General features: G+C 45.3%; 1 protein-coding gene across 1 annotated transcript in view; it reads right to left on the bottom strand.

The window, feature by feature from the left end:
- GIGYF2 (GRB10 interacting GYF protein 2) overlaps window positions 1-12,576 on the bottom strand; it is a 162,584-nt gene extending 150,008 nt beyond the window's left edge. Inside the window, exon 1 of the mRNA XM_026649890.2 lies at window positions 12,495-12,576. The gene's annotated coding sequence lies outside the window, so the exon portion shown is untranslated. The remainder of the gene's footprint in view (window positions 1-12,494) is intronic.
- Window positions 12,577-14,875: the final 2,299 nt, after the last annotated feature.

Raw genomic sequence — 14,875 nt, 5'->3', positions numbered from 1 at the left:
AAGGAAGGTGACTTGCATGGAAAAGAGGGACATAGAGCATGAAGCCAGCAGTTCAAGGGGCTGTTTCATTAGTGCCACAAGAATGAAGCTGAGGTCCCACTGGGTAGGAAAGTTCTGAGGAGACCTTTCCAAAACCTAGTAGTCAATGGATGTGTAAATACAGAGTGTCCTTCCACAGGGGGATGGAAGGCACTGACTACCACTATGTAGACCTTGAGAAAGTTGAGGGTGAGCCCTGACATCTTCAAGAACAGGAGGTAATCCAAAAGAAAAGGAATCTCCACTTCCTCTGGGGAAAGCCCTTTCTGTTGGGTCCAGGAGGCAAAGCGTTTCCACTTGACCCAGCAGGAACGCCTAGAGGACTCTTTCCTGCTGCTCGAGAGGATGTCTTGCACTTCAGATAAACATTCCCACTCTAGAGAAGATGCCCATCCAAATACCATACACTGAGGTGAAGCATCTACAGATTGGGATGTCTGTGCTATTGTGTTTGCAGCTTGGGGAAAATGAGGATGGGAAGTGGGGGACAGGCTAACATGCAGAGTAAGTTGATAAACCAGAACTGTCTTGGCCAGAATGAGGCACTCCGAATGACTGTGGCTCATTCCTGCCTGATCTTGTGGACTACTGGCAGGAGTGGTAGAAGGGGGAAGGCATAGTTGCTCTGGTTCGACCAGCAAAGTATGAGAGCATCACCTTGGGAGTGGATACCGATATCCTCTAGAGCAGTGGTTTTCAAAGTTCGGGTTGTGGAATGCAAGGCCCTGGGTCAACTTGCTCAGCACCCAGAAGTAAAACTAGTAGTAAAACTAGTAGCCTCTACCCGGAAGCGGCCAGCAACAGGTCTGGCTCCTAGGCGCGGGGGGTGCCCATGGGGCTCCGTGTGCTGCCCCCGCCCCAAGCACCGGCTCCACACTCCCATTGGCCGGTTCCCAGCCAATGGGAGCTGGGGGTGATGGTGCCTGTGAGCAAGAGCCACGCATCTTCACCCAGGAGCCGGACCTGCTGCTGGCCACTTCTGGGGCACAGTGCAGTCCGCGGTGCCAGGACAGGCAGGAAACCTGCCTCTGCACCCTAGCTATGCTCCTGACCAGGAGCTGCCGGAGGTAAGCCCGCACCCCCATCCCCTACCCCAGCCCTGAGCCCTCCCCCAAACCTGGAGTCCCTTCCTGCACCCCAACCCCCTCATCCCCATCCCCACCTCAGACCCTGCACCCCCAGCCCACAGCCCTGACCCCCTCCCACATCCCAACCCCATGCTCCCGCCCAGAGCCCCCTCCCACACCCTGAACCCCTCATTCCCATCCCCACCACGCAGTCCTCACTCCCGCACCCTAACCCTCTGCCCCAGCTCTGTTGGGTCGCAGGCAACAACAATTTTCTTCAACTGGGTTGCCAGAAAAAAAAGGTTTGAAAACCACTGCTCTAGAGCAGTATGTGCTGCATTTGTTGCTGGAGTGGAAGGCAGAGAGGTCTCTGGTTGGAGTCCCCCATGGGTTCAAAATGTCACTTACTACAGTGTTGTGGAGTTCCCACTTGTGATTGACCACTAATCTTCTGCTGAGAGAGTCTGCAATCACATTCTGAGTATCCAGAAGATAGGCTGCCAACAACAGGATCTTGTGGGCAACGTACCAATCCCATAGATTGGCCGCCTCAGCACACACAGCAATCAACCTAGTGTCCCCTTGTTTTTGGATGTAGTAAATGGTGGTGGTGTTGTCCGACACGATGAGAACATGATGGGAGCCAACAGATGGAAGAAATGCTTGACACATTCTCCGTACTGTCCGGAGTTCCAGAATATTGATGTGCATCTGGATTCCTGAGGGGTCCATGCCACTTACATCATGCGCTCTCCCATGTGCGCTCCCCATTCTGCAAGGGATGTGTCTGTATGATCGCCTGTCCATGGAGGATGGGAGGAAGGGGATTCCTCCAGTGGTGGACAGACCTGCAACAGGTCTGTGTAGGTAAGAGAGCACCTGGGGGGGGGGGGGGAAGGACAGTCAGCATAAGGTCCATAGCATGCCGTGGGGAGTGAGTAAACTCTCTAGAGCCACATCTGTAGGCAGAGAAGGTGGAGGTGAGCAAAGGCAATGATGTACACGCAGGCTGCCATGTGGCTAAGAAGGGATAAGCACATTTTATGTTCAGAGGCCAGCTCCCACCGACCTTATAGTTGGGAGTATTCTGCACATCAGACAACAAGTGTCTCAAGCTGGTTATCCAGAAAATCAGCATCACACAGTGGTCGCCTGTGGAAATTTTGGTTTATGTGACCTGCGCAACATCACATAGGAACTCTGTGGCACAGAAAGGGATAAAATCCAATTCTCCAAGACAGCATTCAAATGCCTTAACGAGAAGACCATTCTTCTACTTCCTACAGTTAATGTAATTTCCTAAGTTTTTTAAAACTTACATTGAAAAAACAAAAGTGCCATCATGTGGAACCATAATAATCCGCATATGGGTCATCATCTTCAGATCCACAGCCCATTCCTCTCCCTCTTGAGTGAAGGGAGTATCTGGTAGCAGGAGAAGGCTGCTACTATTTTCTATGTGGACATGCCCTAGAAGGGAGATGACACGTGTCTCACAGGCTATTTGCTAGACAGCAACAGAATGTCGAGAGTTGGGAATAATAGGTTCAATTCCAGGTTCCGTATAGAGTGCCCTCTAGTAGTTACAGACTCTTCTGCTTTGTCCCACCCACCCCAGCCAGTCCCCTTCTGCTCATACTCCCTGTTCCTATTTTCTCCCCTCAGTGTGGACCAATTTGGGTAAATTTTCACACAGACAGAAGACACATCCCTGACACCACGGCAAGCCCCCTATCAAATGTTAAGCCCTTTCTCCAAATGGAGACACCTGAGCTTCTCACTTAAATGGCTGTAAGATCTTTTTTAAACATGGGCAAAACATAGTTTTCCCCACCATGATTCTCAGAAACGGCTAAACAAGGCTGTTTTCATCCATGATAGTCTGCCATGAAGTTTTGAGGGTAATGGCTAAGGTTAAGATTTTGTCATGGTTATGTTTATTAAAAACTCACAGACAGGTCGCAGGCAACAAACAAAAATTCACAGAAGCCCGCCACCTGTCTGAGTTTTACTAATCAATGGGAGGGGGAGACACTGACCGCCACGCGGGACGGGACAGCTCCAGCCCACACCGCAGCCACTGGGGGTGAGGGGAGGGGGGAGAAGCGGGACAGCTCCAGCCCCCACTGGGGTATGGGGAATGGGACAGCTGCAGCCACAGGGGTGGGGGGGTGTGTGAAACCATGGGATAGCTCCAGACCCCACTGCTGTCACGAGGGGGTGAAGATGAGACCGCTCCAACCCCTGCTGCTGCAGTGTGGGCTGAACCCAAAGAAGTCATGGAGGCCTGTTAAAGTCACGGAATCCGTGACCTCGATGAATAAATCATATCCTTACTAGTGGCATCTTGTCCAAGTTCTGATTGCCTTCTTGTGGCATCCCCCATGGGTAGTATAAAGCAAAATCAAAGTAGACAAAATGCAGAACAGAAGTTCACATTCTAAGCGACAAGCTCAACAAAATTTGTAATTTTAGGGAAGTCATCATTGCCCACTTCAAAGCTCTTCTGATTGTAATTTACACCTTTAGGGCTGCTACATGTTTTAAACTTTGGGAGACCTGAACTCTGGAGAAGAGCCAAGCAATACTCTCTCTCACCCTCAGCCATTTTTCCAACACATGCTGAAATATCATCATGAACATGTGAACACGAGAGAAAAAACAAATAACTCTCCCTTTTCAAGCAATTCAGTGTTTACCCAGGAGACTTAAAACATACATCTCTCTACACCAGGGGTGGGCAAACTTTTTGGCCCGAGGGCCACATCGGGGTTTCACAACTGCATGGAGGGCAGGGTAGGGAAGGCTGTGTCTCCCGAAACAGCCTGGCCCCCGCCCACTATCTGCCCCCTCCCACTCCCTGCCCCCTGACTGCCCCCCTCAGAACCTCCAACCCATCCAACACCCCCTGCTCCTTGTCCCCTGACAGCCCCCTCCCGGGACCCCCGCCCCCTATCTAACCCCCCTGCTCCCTGTCCCAACTGCCCCAACGCCTATCCTCACCCCTGCCCCCTGACAGCCCCCCAACTCCCTGCCCTAAGCCCCCTGCCTGCACCCTGCACCCCTGTGCACCCCAGCCCCCTGCCCCGGCCCTGCATACAATTTCCCCAGCCAGATGTGGCCCTCGGTCCAAAAAGTATGCCCACCCCGATCTAGGGACAGCACCCTTCCCTACTGGCTGAAGTAGAAACTGAGTTTCTCACCAAAATGATGCCTTTAGGCCTTACTAGTGTCCAACACACACACAAAAAAAAACCTTTCATATGAGTCTCTGGCTAGCAGGTGGCTGGTAAATGTTTCTTGCTCTGTACCAGAGCAGTGCTCTTCCCCAGCAGTTCCACTAACATGCCACATATTATGATGCCAAGTCACACAGTCAGCACACTGCAAACTAAGGCCATGTCTATACTTACAAGCTTACAGCATCACAGCTGTACCGATACAGTTGTGCTGCTGTGAGAGTGCTCATATAGCTGCCTTATGCCGATGGATAGAGCTCTCCCATCAACGTAATAAAACCAACTCAACGAGTGGCAGCTCCTGCCAACGCAGCACTGTGCACACAAATGCTTATGCCGGCAAAACTTGTGTCGTTCAGAGGTGTTTTTTTTCACACCGCTGAGCAACAAAAGTTTTGCCAACTTAAGTGCTAGTTTAGACATGACCTAAGCCATCCTATCTAATTAGAGAATTTTTCACTTGACCAGAGCTCGGAGAGCCGGGAAGCGATACACTGCCACTATCTGTTCCAGAGGTAGAACCTATATAGTGCCTCCCTTCCAGCTATCACATGGTGCTGTAACTGCTACAAAACACATTCAAATCCAGCAGAACGTATGTATAACATTTCAAAACATACGAAGTCAAGGCACACAAATAAAAGGATTCCTGGAATGAACAATCATTTTCACATTAATTTACCTAACCAGACCTCTGTAGGCCTCATATAGCTATAGCATGTTTTATGATTCTCAATTATGTTTTCCCCACTTTGCAAGATTTTCCATGCCCTCAGGTAGTAAACATAAAATCTTCAGAAAATGGATATTTCAGAGTGATAAAGCATTTCTAGATTTTCATTGGAAAGGTACTTCAAGAACTCTCCCACATAGAATCTACTACAAAGTCTTCTTTTCACAAAGGAGCTGCTCTGAAACATGCCAGTATAGCTGTCATATGAGAGGGTAAGAGACAAGATGTTGGTGTGACAGGCTAGTAACAGGGCAGTCTGCTTTAACCAACTGACAAAAAAGTTAGCTTTAAATAAAGGTTGCTACCATGTATACATAGGCACCGGCTTCTCCTCTGCCCCATGGGTGCTCAACCCCCCTCCCCCGTCCCGCCCCTGCACCACCCTCATCCCGCCCCAATTCCACCCCCTTCCCCCAAGTCCCTCCCCCACCTCTTTACCGCCTCCTCCCCCAAGCGCGCCGCAACCCCACTCCTCTCTCTCCCTCCCAGAAAGTCCTAAGTGCCGCCAAACAGCAGTTAGGCGGTGGCAGGAAGCGCTGGGAGGGGGAGGAGTAGGGACATGGTGCGCTCGGGGGAGGAGGCAGCGAGGTGGGGGGAGCTTGGCTGCCAGTGGGTGCAGAGCACCTGCTAATTTTTCCCTGTGGGTGCTCCAGCCCCACAGCACCCACGGAGTCAGCGCCTATGCATGTATATATACATACTATACAACATATGTAGGAGCATATCACCACCACCTCCTGGGTCAATCATCTACTCTATAGCATAGGGATTCATGGAGAAATCTTTCCTGCCTGGAGCAGAAGAGGAGGGTAGTTACACTCACTTGCTTTGTGTGTGTTGTAGAGCACCGAATCAAGCCCATTATTTCTTAAGTATGTAGCTGTAAGCTGCATATTTGGGGGGGGGGGGGGGGCACAGTGGAAGATAAGAGGAGCTTAACTATGTCCTATATCCCTGTTCAGTCTCCACCTATAAATAAGAAACCTTTTGTATCCTCTCATCTTACATCAGTTTCCAATATGTGCTACAAACTCTCCACATATGGCTAAGACAATGGCTCAACCACCGATTACTAGCCAGTAACACTAACATCTTACCTCTTACATCTCACATGTAAACCAGAAGCTCAACCTTATCCCATTCCAACTACCCACCTGTAAGTGGGTCATGAGACCAGAACGTATCACTTTAGTCTTCAAGCAGTCCAGAAACAACATCTCCACACACTCTCCCCATTCTACCATGAGGCAGAAAACCCATCTAAACTCCCAATATAATAGAATTCTTATGTTGTCTTGATTTACCCTCCCTAGAGAGGCTCACTGTCTTCCAGATACCGACCACACATTTAAAGTCACTTTCAACATGTAGACCAAAAAACTCAGTCCATTCAAATATTATTTACCACACAAGAGAAAGAGGAATCCACATATCTATACCATGTATGACATTTTCATTTGCAGTCAGTGATTTAAGAAGCATTTCAAGTTTTGGTTTGGTTCTATGACACAAGCGTTTCCCTGTTGGATGACATGAGAAGAGAGTTAAAAGATCAAATCATGAACGAAAAAAATTCCACAAGAGTAAAATAAATTTTGCCTACTTAAAAAAAAAAAAGTAACATGTTTAAACAGCAGAAAAAAGCCTTGATTTCCATTTTTATTACTTTTATGTATAGCCTGTTTCACCTGTTTACTTGGTGCATTTGACAGCACTTTCCACATAGTCAATTTAATGTGTTCGCTATAATGAATTTTGCATGTTTGTGTGGGTTTTTGGGACAGCTCAGGGAGAGAAAAATATTTTGAAAATAGGATTATGTGGTTGTAAAGCACTAACAAAAATTGACAGGGGGACTCAGAGAAGTGTACCTGAAATTACATTGAAGTCATTTTTTAAATCTGAATGTATTTCAAATTTACAATGACCTTTAAAGGATTTTAGAATATATAATCTGATGTTTTAGATAGGCACACTGAAAATATTGTCTGAATGGTGAATATCTTTGTATATTTAACTACCTTCCTAAACTGTTTATTACCATATTTTTAAATGCTTGGGGGGAGGGTATGTTAAACTATAACACTCCTTGGCATACATACATTGTAGCAATCTTAACTTAATTTTAGTAATGCATTTTTAAAACAAAAAGCCTCAGAAGCTCCATGATGGCCTTGAAGAGCTCTGCAGGATCCCCAACTGTCCATACTCCATATGCAAAGCAGATCTTAGGAGCTGTGGGCGGGGGGGGGGGGGGGGAGAGGGGGTCCTTGGTTCCCTCTAGTTCACATTGCCCTACGAAGTTTATCAACTATGGAGAAAGGATCAAATCATGAACGAAAAAAATTTCACAAGAGTAAAATAAATTTTGCCTACTTTAGAGTTAAGGCTCTACCCTAGTGCTGAATTCCTTGCTCCATCATCACAGACTTCCTGTGTAAGCTTGAGCAAGTCACAGCCTCTGTGTCTCAGTTCACCATGTGTAAAATTGGGATAATGGTACTTTCTCTGCCTCCCAGAGGTGTTGTAAGCATAATTCCAATAAAAGACAGATTCTCAGATGCTACAGTCAAGGGGGCAATATAACTATCTAAGATAGCCAGACTTCTGCAATGCTGCTCTCACATCATAAGCAGCTAAGTCAAACATTAAGGCGGATTTCTGCAAATAAGTACTTTAAATAATTTAAACTGTATTTAAAGTTATTTTAAAATAAGGCAGTTTCTTTTAAAAGCATCCGTAATTTAAGTGTTTTTACCACTTGCTTTCAAATCTCCAAAAACCCCTCAGATGTACTTGAGTGAAGTAATATAAAAATACTTTCTGTGCAAAAGTGTAAACAATATGAACATAGGACTTATAATGGCTCCCTGCTTATCACCATAACTAAGGAGTTACTGCTAAGTGGCTTCCATGTTCAGGAAATTTTTAGCTAACTGTAATTCAAAAACAGCTTGACAAAGTTTCTTTGTATTTTGAGAAAGATAGCTGGATATCATTCTGTAATAAACCCATTGCTGCAAACTAAATTACTAACAAAGACACCCAAATTTGTAAAGCTGGGATTGAGACCCTGATCCTTTATCTTCACACCCTGCCACTACCACTGGAACTAAAAGTGAGTTACAGAAAAGTAGTATAGCAGGACCCTCCGTTCTTTTTAATATGCAGCCAACCACAAGAGGGCACACTGTTCACATGTATATCACCACTAAATCTTCTTGGTTACAACCTATTTCCTTTAAGTATAGCCTAAAAGCAAACTTTAAAATCCTTGTTTAAGCTTTTTGTCCCCTGATTGTTTTACATTTAAGATTCATGTATCATTTATCCCAATATTTCCTCGAACAGGAGTACTGGAAAGCTAGTATCATCATGCCATCACAAAAGCCAAGGAATAGAATCCTGAACTGAGAGGAAAATTAATTTTTAAATCAGACTGTTTAAAAACCATGGGACTGTTTGTTAACAGCTATTTAACTCTACTTGAAGGAAAAGTTTAGAGACCAGATCTTTCTGAAACATTTCAATTGAGGGGGGCGGGGAGGGGACGACAGTCCTGTATCAGTTATTTGGACTTCCAAAGAGAACTCCAGCAAAAGAAAGGAAAATAACGTTTAATATTTTTGACATTTCAAATGTTAAACAAGCAGAAAATCTAAGGAGAATTTCAGGCCTCAACACATTAAAGAAGAAAAAGAAGAAATAAAATACTGCATCAGGGGTCTCCAGGTTGTCAGAAGAATTCTTCCACTGACCTAGCTACTGCCTCTTGAAATGATGGGTTTCAGAGTAGCAGCCATGTTAGTCTGTATCCGCAAAAAGAACAGGAGTACTTGTGGCACCCTAAAGACTAACAAATTTATTTGAGCATAAGCTTTCGTGGGCTAGAGCCCACTTCTTCAGATGCATAGAATGGAACATATATTGAGGATATATATACATACACATAGATTCAATGTTTGTAATGGCTCAATCTCCCCATGTAAATATTCTCACACTTCTTATCAAACTGTCTGTACTGGGCTATCTTGATTATCACTTCAAAAGTTTTTTCTCTTACTTAATTGGCCTCTCAGAGTTGGTAAGACAACTCCCACCTTTTCATGCTCTCTGTATGTGTGTGTGTATTTTTATATATATATATATATATATATATATATATATATATATATATCTCCTCAATATATGTTCCATTCTATGCATCGAAGAAGTGGGCTGTAGCCCACGAAAGCTTATGCTCAAATAAATTTGTTAGTCTTTAGGGTGCCACAAGTACTCCTGTTCTTTTTGATATGATGGATCTACTACAGCAACAGAGAAATATCCCTTTTGTTGCTGTAATAAGATGATCTGTAGCAGTGCTTGTAGTGTAGATGTACCTTAAGTTAGTCAAACTGCTTTTTCCTTGTGTTCTAGTACACTGCAAATATCATTGGCAGAGCTTAGACTAGCAAAAAGTCCATCCAGGCAACACCCCAGATCAACCTGGATAATGTGCATGTGGGTTACCCGTCATCTTTCAATACTACAGTTCATCCCAAATGGAAAACTTCATTTGCCTCTTTAAAGTATTCATAAATCTGAAAGGCATTATTCAACTTGATTTGTTTTAATTTTTAACTTTAAAAAATTTCAGTTCTTGATAGAGCACCTTTTAGATATTAAGTCTTTGGAAGGAGCAGCATTGTTTTGCTTTAAAATATCCTTTAAAAATGTGTATACTCAGATTTTTCTATTTCCCAGTTGGCATCTGAGACTTTTCAGAAAGCAAAATGATTGATTATACAGGGGGAAATAGTGAAATTGACTATACACAAAGTAAAAATGGAAAAAAACAGAGCTCTACACCACCTTTTTGGTTATAGTAGTATTTACTTTTAACTATGACCAATACAAGGTTTTCATAGAAAAGGCTGATTTTTCAAGCCATTTTTCCTTTAAATTTATTGTACATTTTACAGAGAAAAGGAATCTTTTTATCATACTTTTAGCCCCTTTGCTGGACACCATTTTATTGGCGAAAAGAAGGGATGTTCAAGATATTTGAGAAATTATTTTATTGATGCGTTACACGGGTCTCTTGATGCATTTTCAAAGGATAAGTAGTAAACCAAGATGCAATATAAATATTCTATATTAGCTGAAAACAGAGACACTGGAAAACAGTTCAAAAAAGGCTCTGCAGCAAACCTGGTGACAGAGGATGTAATCTTTGTGCAAGCATATCCACATGCCCAGATGACATGGGACCCCTGTCCAACTCCTGAAATCACTAACAAATATTTTACAACTTTGTCAGAGAACTGAAAAGATACATTAAGTCTTCAGACAGCAGTGGAGTCAACAAGCTGTCAAGTCTTGCTATGACTGCTATAAATTTTCACTGTAACGTATCCTATTTAATACAGTTACCCAGGAAGCAGAATCTTGCATTTTGTCCAGGCTCAATGAAGAATCCATTCTGTGACACAAGAGCTCTGACACCAACTACCTCACTGGGTCAGTGTGTCTAAGCTATTTTTTTTTCTTTTTTTTTTTTTTTTTTTTTTTTTTAAAGTTCTCCCACTGTTGCACCTCCATGGATTCTCCTGCTCATACTGACAGGGCACAGGCTTATTTCCACAGTATCGGCTAAGGGCAGGTCTATACTACGGGGCTAAGTCAACCTAAGTTACCCAACTCCAGCTACATTATTCATGTAGCTGGAGTCGACATACCTTAGGTCAACTTATTGTCATGTCTACACCATACTGGGTCAACAGGAGAAACTCTCCTGTCAACTTATCTTATGCTTCTCGTTCTGGTGAAGTACCAGAATCAAGGGGAGAGCGACCCCCAGTGGATCGATCACCACAGCGTCTATCTACGGTAAGTGGAGACAAGCCCTAACTCTGAGCTAGGCAAAGTCTAGACAAATTAGTGACCACCAATGCCTTTTCTATACTAATGCTCCTACCAACCCTACTATCAATGATCCACTGGGGGGTCGCTCTCCCCTTGACTCTAGTACTTCACCAGAACGAGAAGCATAAGATAAGTTGACGGGAAAGTTTCTCCTGTTGACCCAGTATGGTGTAGACACGACAATAAGTTGACCTAAGGTATGTCGACTCCAGCTACATTATTCATGTAGCTGGAGTTGGGTAACTTGGGTTGACTCCTATAACAACTGTTTTTGTGTCAAAGAGAGCCAGATTATCATAATGTCCAACTATTACATATTCTACTCAAAGACATGTTTATCTTTAATAAAAAGTTAGAAGGCAATAAATACGAATAGAAATGTGGAAAAGGAAACACTTCTCAAAAAATGGCACAAGCTAGCTCCTGAAGCAAGAAAGCAAATGGTGATGAGCTGAAAATGATTACATTAAAAAAAAAATCAACAAAAGCAGAATTCAGATATAAAATTTAGAGAACAAAATACAGACAGCAAAAATAATGGCAAAGGTAACAACAAAAAACAAGGCCAACGTGTTGAAGTAATGGGCATAGGAGAATGTCGGGGGGGGGGTTACTCCAACTATGTCAATCTGTATTGATCCCCTTGACCTCAAACTTGTCTTGATTTAAACTGCAGTTATACATGCTTGAAAGTGCTGGGAGTGTTTTGTTGACATTGAGACTACTTGTCTTGGATTAATACCAAATATACATGACCCTGATCAATGGGCTCTTCACCCTGCCACAGCCTCCATGGTCACACGCTGCTGATTATTCCCCTTAACACCCAGCTCACTGAGAGGAAGGCCTCAGTCCTGAACCAGCTCTTCTCTCCTAGTGTCTGCAATATGACAAGGCCAGACATGCTCAGGGGAGTGTGGTTTCAGTGCGAACGGAACCTGCCCACGGCTCGCTCAGGACACGGGACGGTCCCGTTGGGGTGCGAGAGGAGAGTTCACAGGAGTTAGGATAAAAAAGAAATTAGCAGGAACCGCAGGTGGCCCGGGATAATCCGAGAAATCCCGCAGCTGCCTGACAAGCTCCGGTCCAGCAGCACTCACCCAACCCACAGCAGGACCCGCTGCCAAGGGGCCATCTGGACGAAGCCCCCACCCCTCAGAGCCACCAGGGGGTGGGAACAGGACAGGGTGAGACCGCCAGAGTCTCCTCGGAAGCCAAGGGGAAAAAGACCAAAAGCAGAGGCTCCGGGAAAGGCCTATATCCCATAAGCCAACTCCAAACAACCTCGGCTCCTCATAGGCCGCGAGCGTCCCTGGCTTCCGTATCCCAAGCCCCCGGCCTTTCCCTGGGTAGTAACTGTAGGCGAGGCCGGTGCTTCCAAAGCGGCCTATACACGTTCCCGCAGCAGGGCCGCGTGTACGGGGCGAACGCGTCCCGGGCGGGAAGGAGAAAGGCTCAGACACCGCCCGGCGCCCAGCGGAGCCGGCCAGAGCCAGCGGGGTTAATTACCTGCGATCCCGGACGGAGAATCTCTCACAGCCGAAGCAATTCCTCAGTCCCAACACCACAAGATGGCGGTCGCGCGGCCACGCATCGTCACGTGATATAGGGCGCCACCTACTCGCGTAGGCCCCGGATGAGAATGGCGGCGGCTTGAGGGAGCGCGCGTCGCAAACAGAACGCGAGCTGTCAGTTGGGGAGACCTAATGCCAACGGCTACCGCGAGCCCCGCCCTAGTGCCAGTACAGAGCCGAGAGAGAGAGCATAAGGCCAGCAGCGCCCGGCTCTCTGCCTGTCACCTCCTGCGCCACCCAGCTGTGCTCAGCGCCTATGCTTCCCTTTCCTCGCTGCTTCCAGAGTGTACACGGCTGTCCCGTCCCGCCCTGCCCTACCTCTCCTACAGCCTCACTCTGCCAGGGGTCTGGGCCACGTAATCCTCTCACCCACCGGTGCCCAGGTGCCAGTTATGGCCCCACTCTGCACCCAGCTCCACATCGAGCTGGGGGACCGGTTGGGTACTTCCCCACAGCCACTACTCCCTGCCCATCTCACTCTTCTTCTCTCAGCTGCCCCATGTCCTCCTTCCCCTGGCCTGTAATGACCTTAATCCACCATAGAGACTTGACTCCTTCAACCCTCTGACATGTAGCCAACCCCCACTTTGTCTGCAGCAACCACCCTGTCAAGGTGTTCAGGCTGCTTCATCTCCCAGGCAAGTGGTGACTGCAAGTGCAACTTCATCAGTGTTCAGGGCCTGATGAAATACATCTTAGAATACTCAAGTGTTGACTGAGGAGATATCTGAGCCATTGGCTATTATCTTTGAAAACTCATGCAAGATGAGAGAGAATCCAGAGGCCTGCAAGCAGGCAAATATAGTGCCAATCTATAATGACAAGCTGGGGATTTACAGATCAGTCAGCTCAATTTAAGAACCCAGAAAAATAATGGAGAAAATAATCAAGCAATCAATTTGCGAACACCTAGAATATAAAGTGATAAGTAACAGTCAGCATGCATTTATCAAGAACAAATCATGTCAAACTAACCTAATAGCTTTGTTTGACAGGGTAACAAGCCTTGTGGATGGGGGGAAGTAGTAGCTGTGGTATATCTTGATTTCAGTAAGGCTTTTGATACTGTCTCACATGATCTCCTCAAACAAATTAGGGAAATATAGCCCAGCTAGAGCTACTATAAAGTGGGTGCATAATTGGTTGGAAACCATTCTCAGAGACAAGTTATCAATGGTTCACAGTCAAGCTGGAAGGGCATATCAAGTGGGGTCATGGGTCCAATTCTGTTCAATATATTCATAAATGATTGAGATAATAATATATAGAGAACACAATTGCACAGTACTCCACCAAGGAAGGAACAATCAATTGCACACATACAAAATGGGCAATGACTCCCTAGGAAGAAGTACTGTGGAAAGGGATCTAGGGGTCATAGGGGATCACAATGTAAATATGAGTCAACAGTGTAACACTGTTGCAAAAAAAGCAATCATCTTTCTGGAATGTATCAGCAGGACTGTTGTAGACAAGACGTGAGAAGTAATTCTTCCACTCTACTCCATGCTGATAAGGCCTCAATTGGAGTAGCGTGTCAGGTTCTGTGCACCATATTTCAGGAAAGATGTGGACAAATTGGAGAAAGTCCAGAGGAGAGCAACAAAAATGATTAAAGGTCTAGAAAGCATGATCTGTGAGGAAAGTTTGAAAAAAATGGGTTTGTTTAGTACGGAGAAAAGAAGACAGGGTAGACATGATAACAGTTTTCAAGTACATAAAAGGTTGTTACAAGGAGAAAGGTGAAAATTGTTCTCCTTAATCTCTGAGAATAGGACAAGAAGCAATGGGTTTAAATTGCAGCAAGGGAGGTTTAGGTTGGACATTAGGAAAAGCTTTCTAACTGTCAGGGTAGTGAAGTACTTGAACAAGTTGCCTAGTGGTTGTGGAATCCCCGTCTGTCAAGGCTGGATCCCCACTTTGAACTTTAGGGTTCAAATGTAGGGGCCTGCATAAAAACTTCTAAGCTTATCTACCAGCTTAGCTTTGGTCCGCTGCCACCATCACAAGAATTCCCTCCCTGGGAAGCCTTGAGAAACCTTTCACCAATTCCCTGGTGAACACAGATCCAAAACCCCCTTGGATCTTAAAACAAGGAGAAGTTAACCATCCCCCCTCCTTCCTTCCACCCTCCTTTCACCAACTCCTGGTGAATACAGATCCAAACCCCCTTGGATCTTAAACAAGGAGAAATCAATCTGGTTCTTAAAAAAGAAGGCTTTTAATTAAAGAAAAAGGTAAAAATCATCTCTGTAAAATCAGTATGGAGAATACTTTACAGGGTAATCAAACTTAAAGAGCTCAGAGGACCCCCCT

The sequence above is a fragment of the Terrapene carolina genome, unplaced genomic scaffold (genome assembly GCF_002925995.2).
Source record: "Terrapene carolina triunguis isolate 2854851 unplaced genomic scaffold, T_m_triunguis-2.0 Scaffold88, whole genome shotgun sequence".
Classification (NCBI taxonomy): Eukaryota; Metazoa; Chordata; order Testudines; family Emydidae; genus Terrapene; species Terrapene triunguis.
The sequence above is the reverse complement of the archived record's forward strand: the minus strand, read 5'-3'. Positions and strand labels throughout refer to the sequence as shown.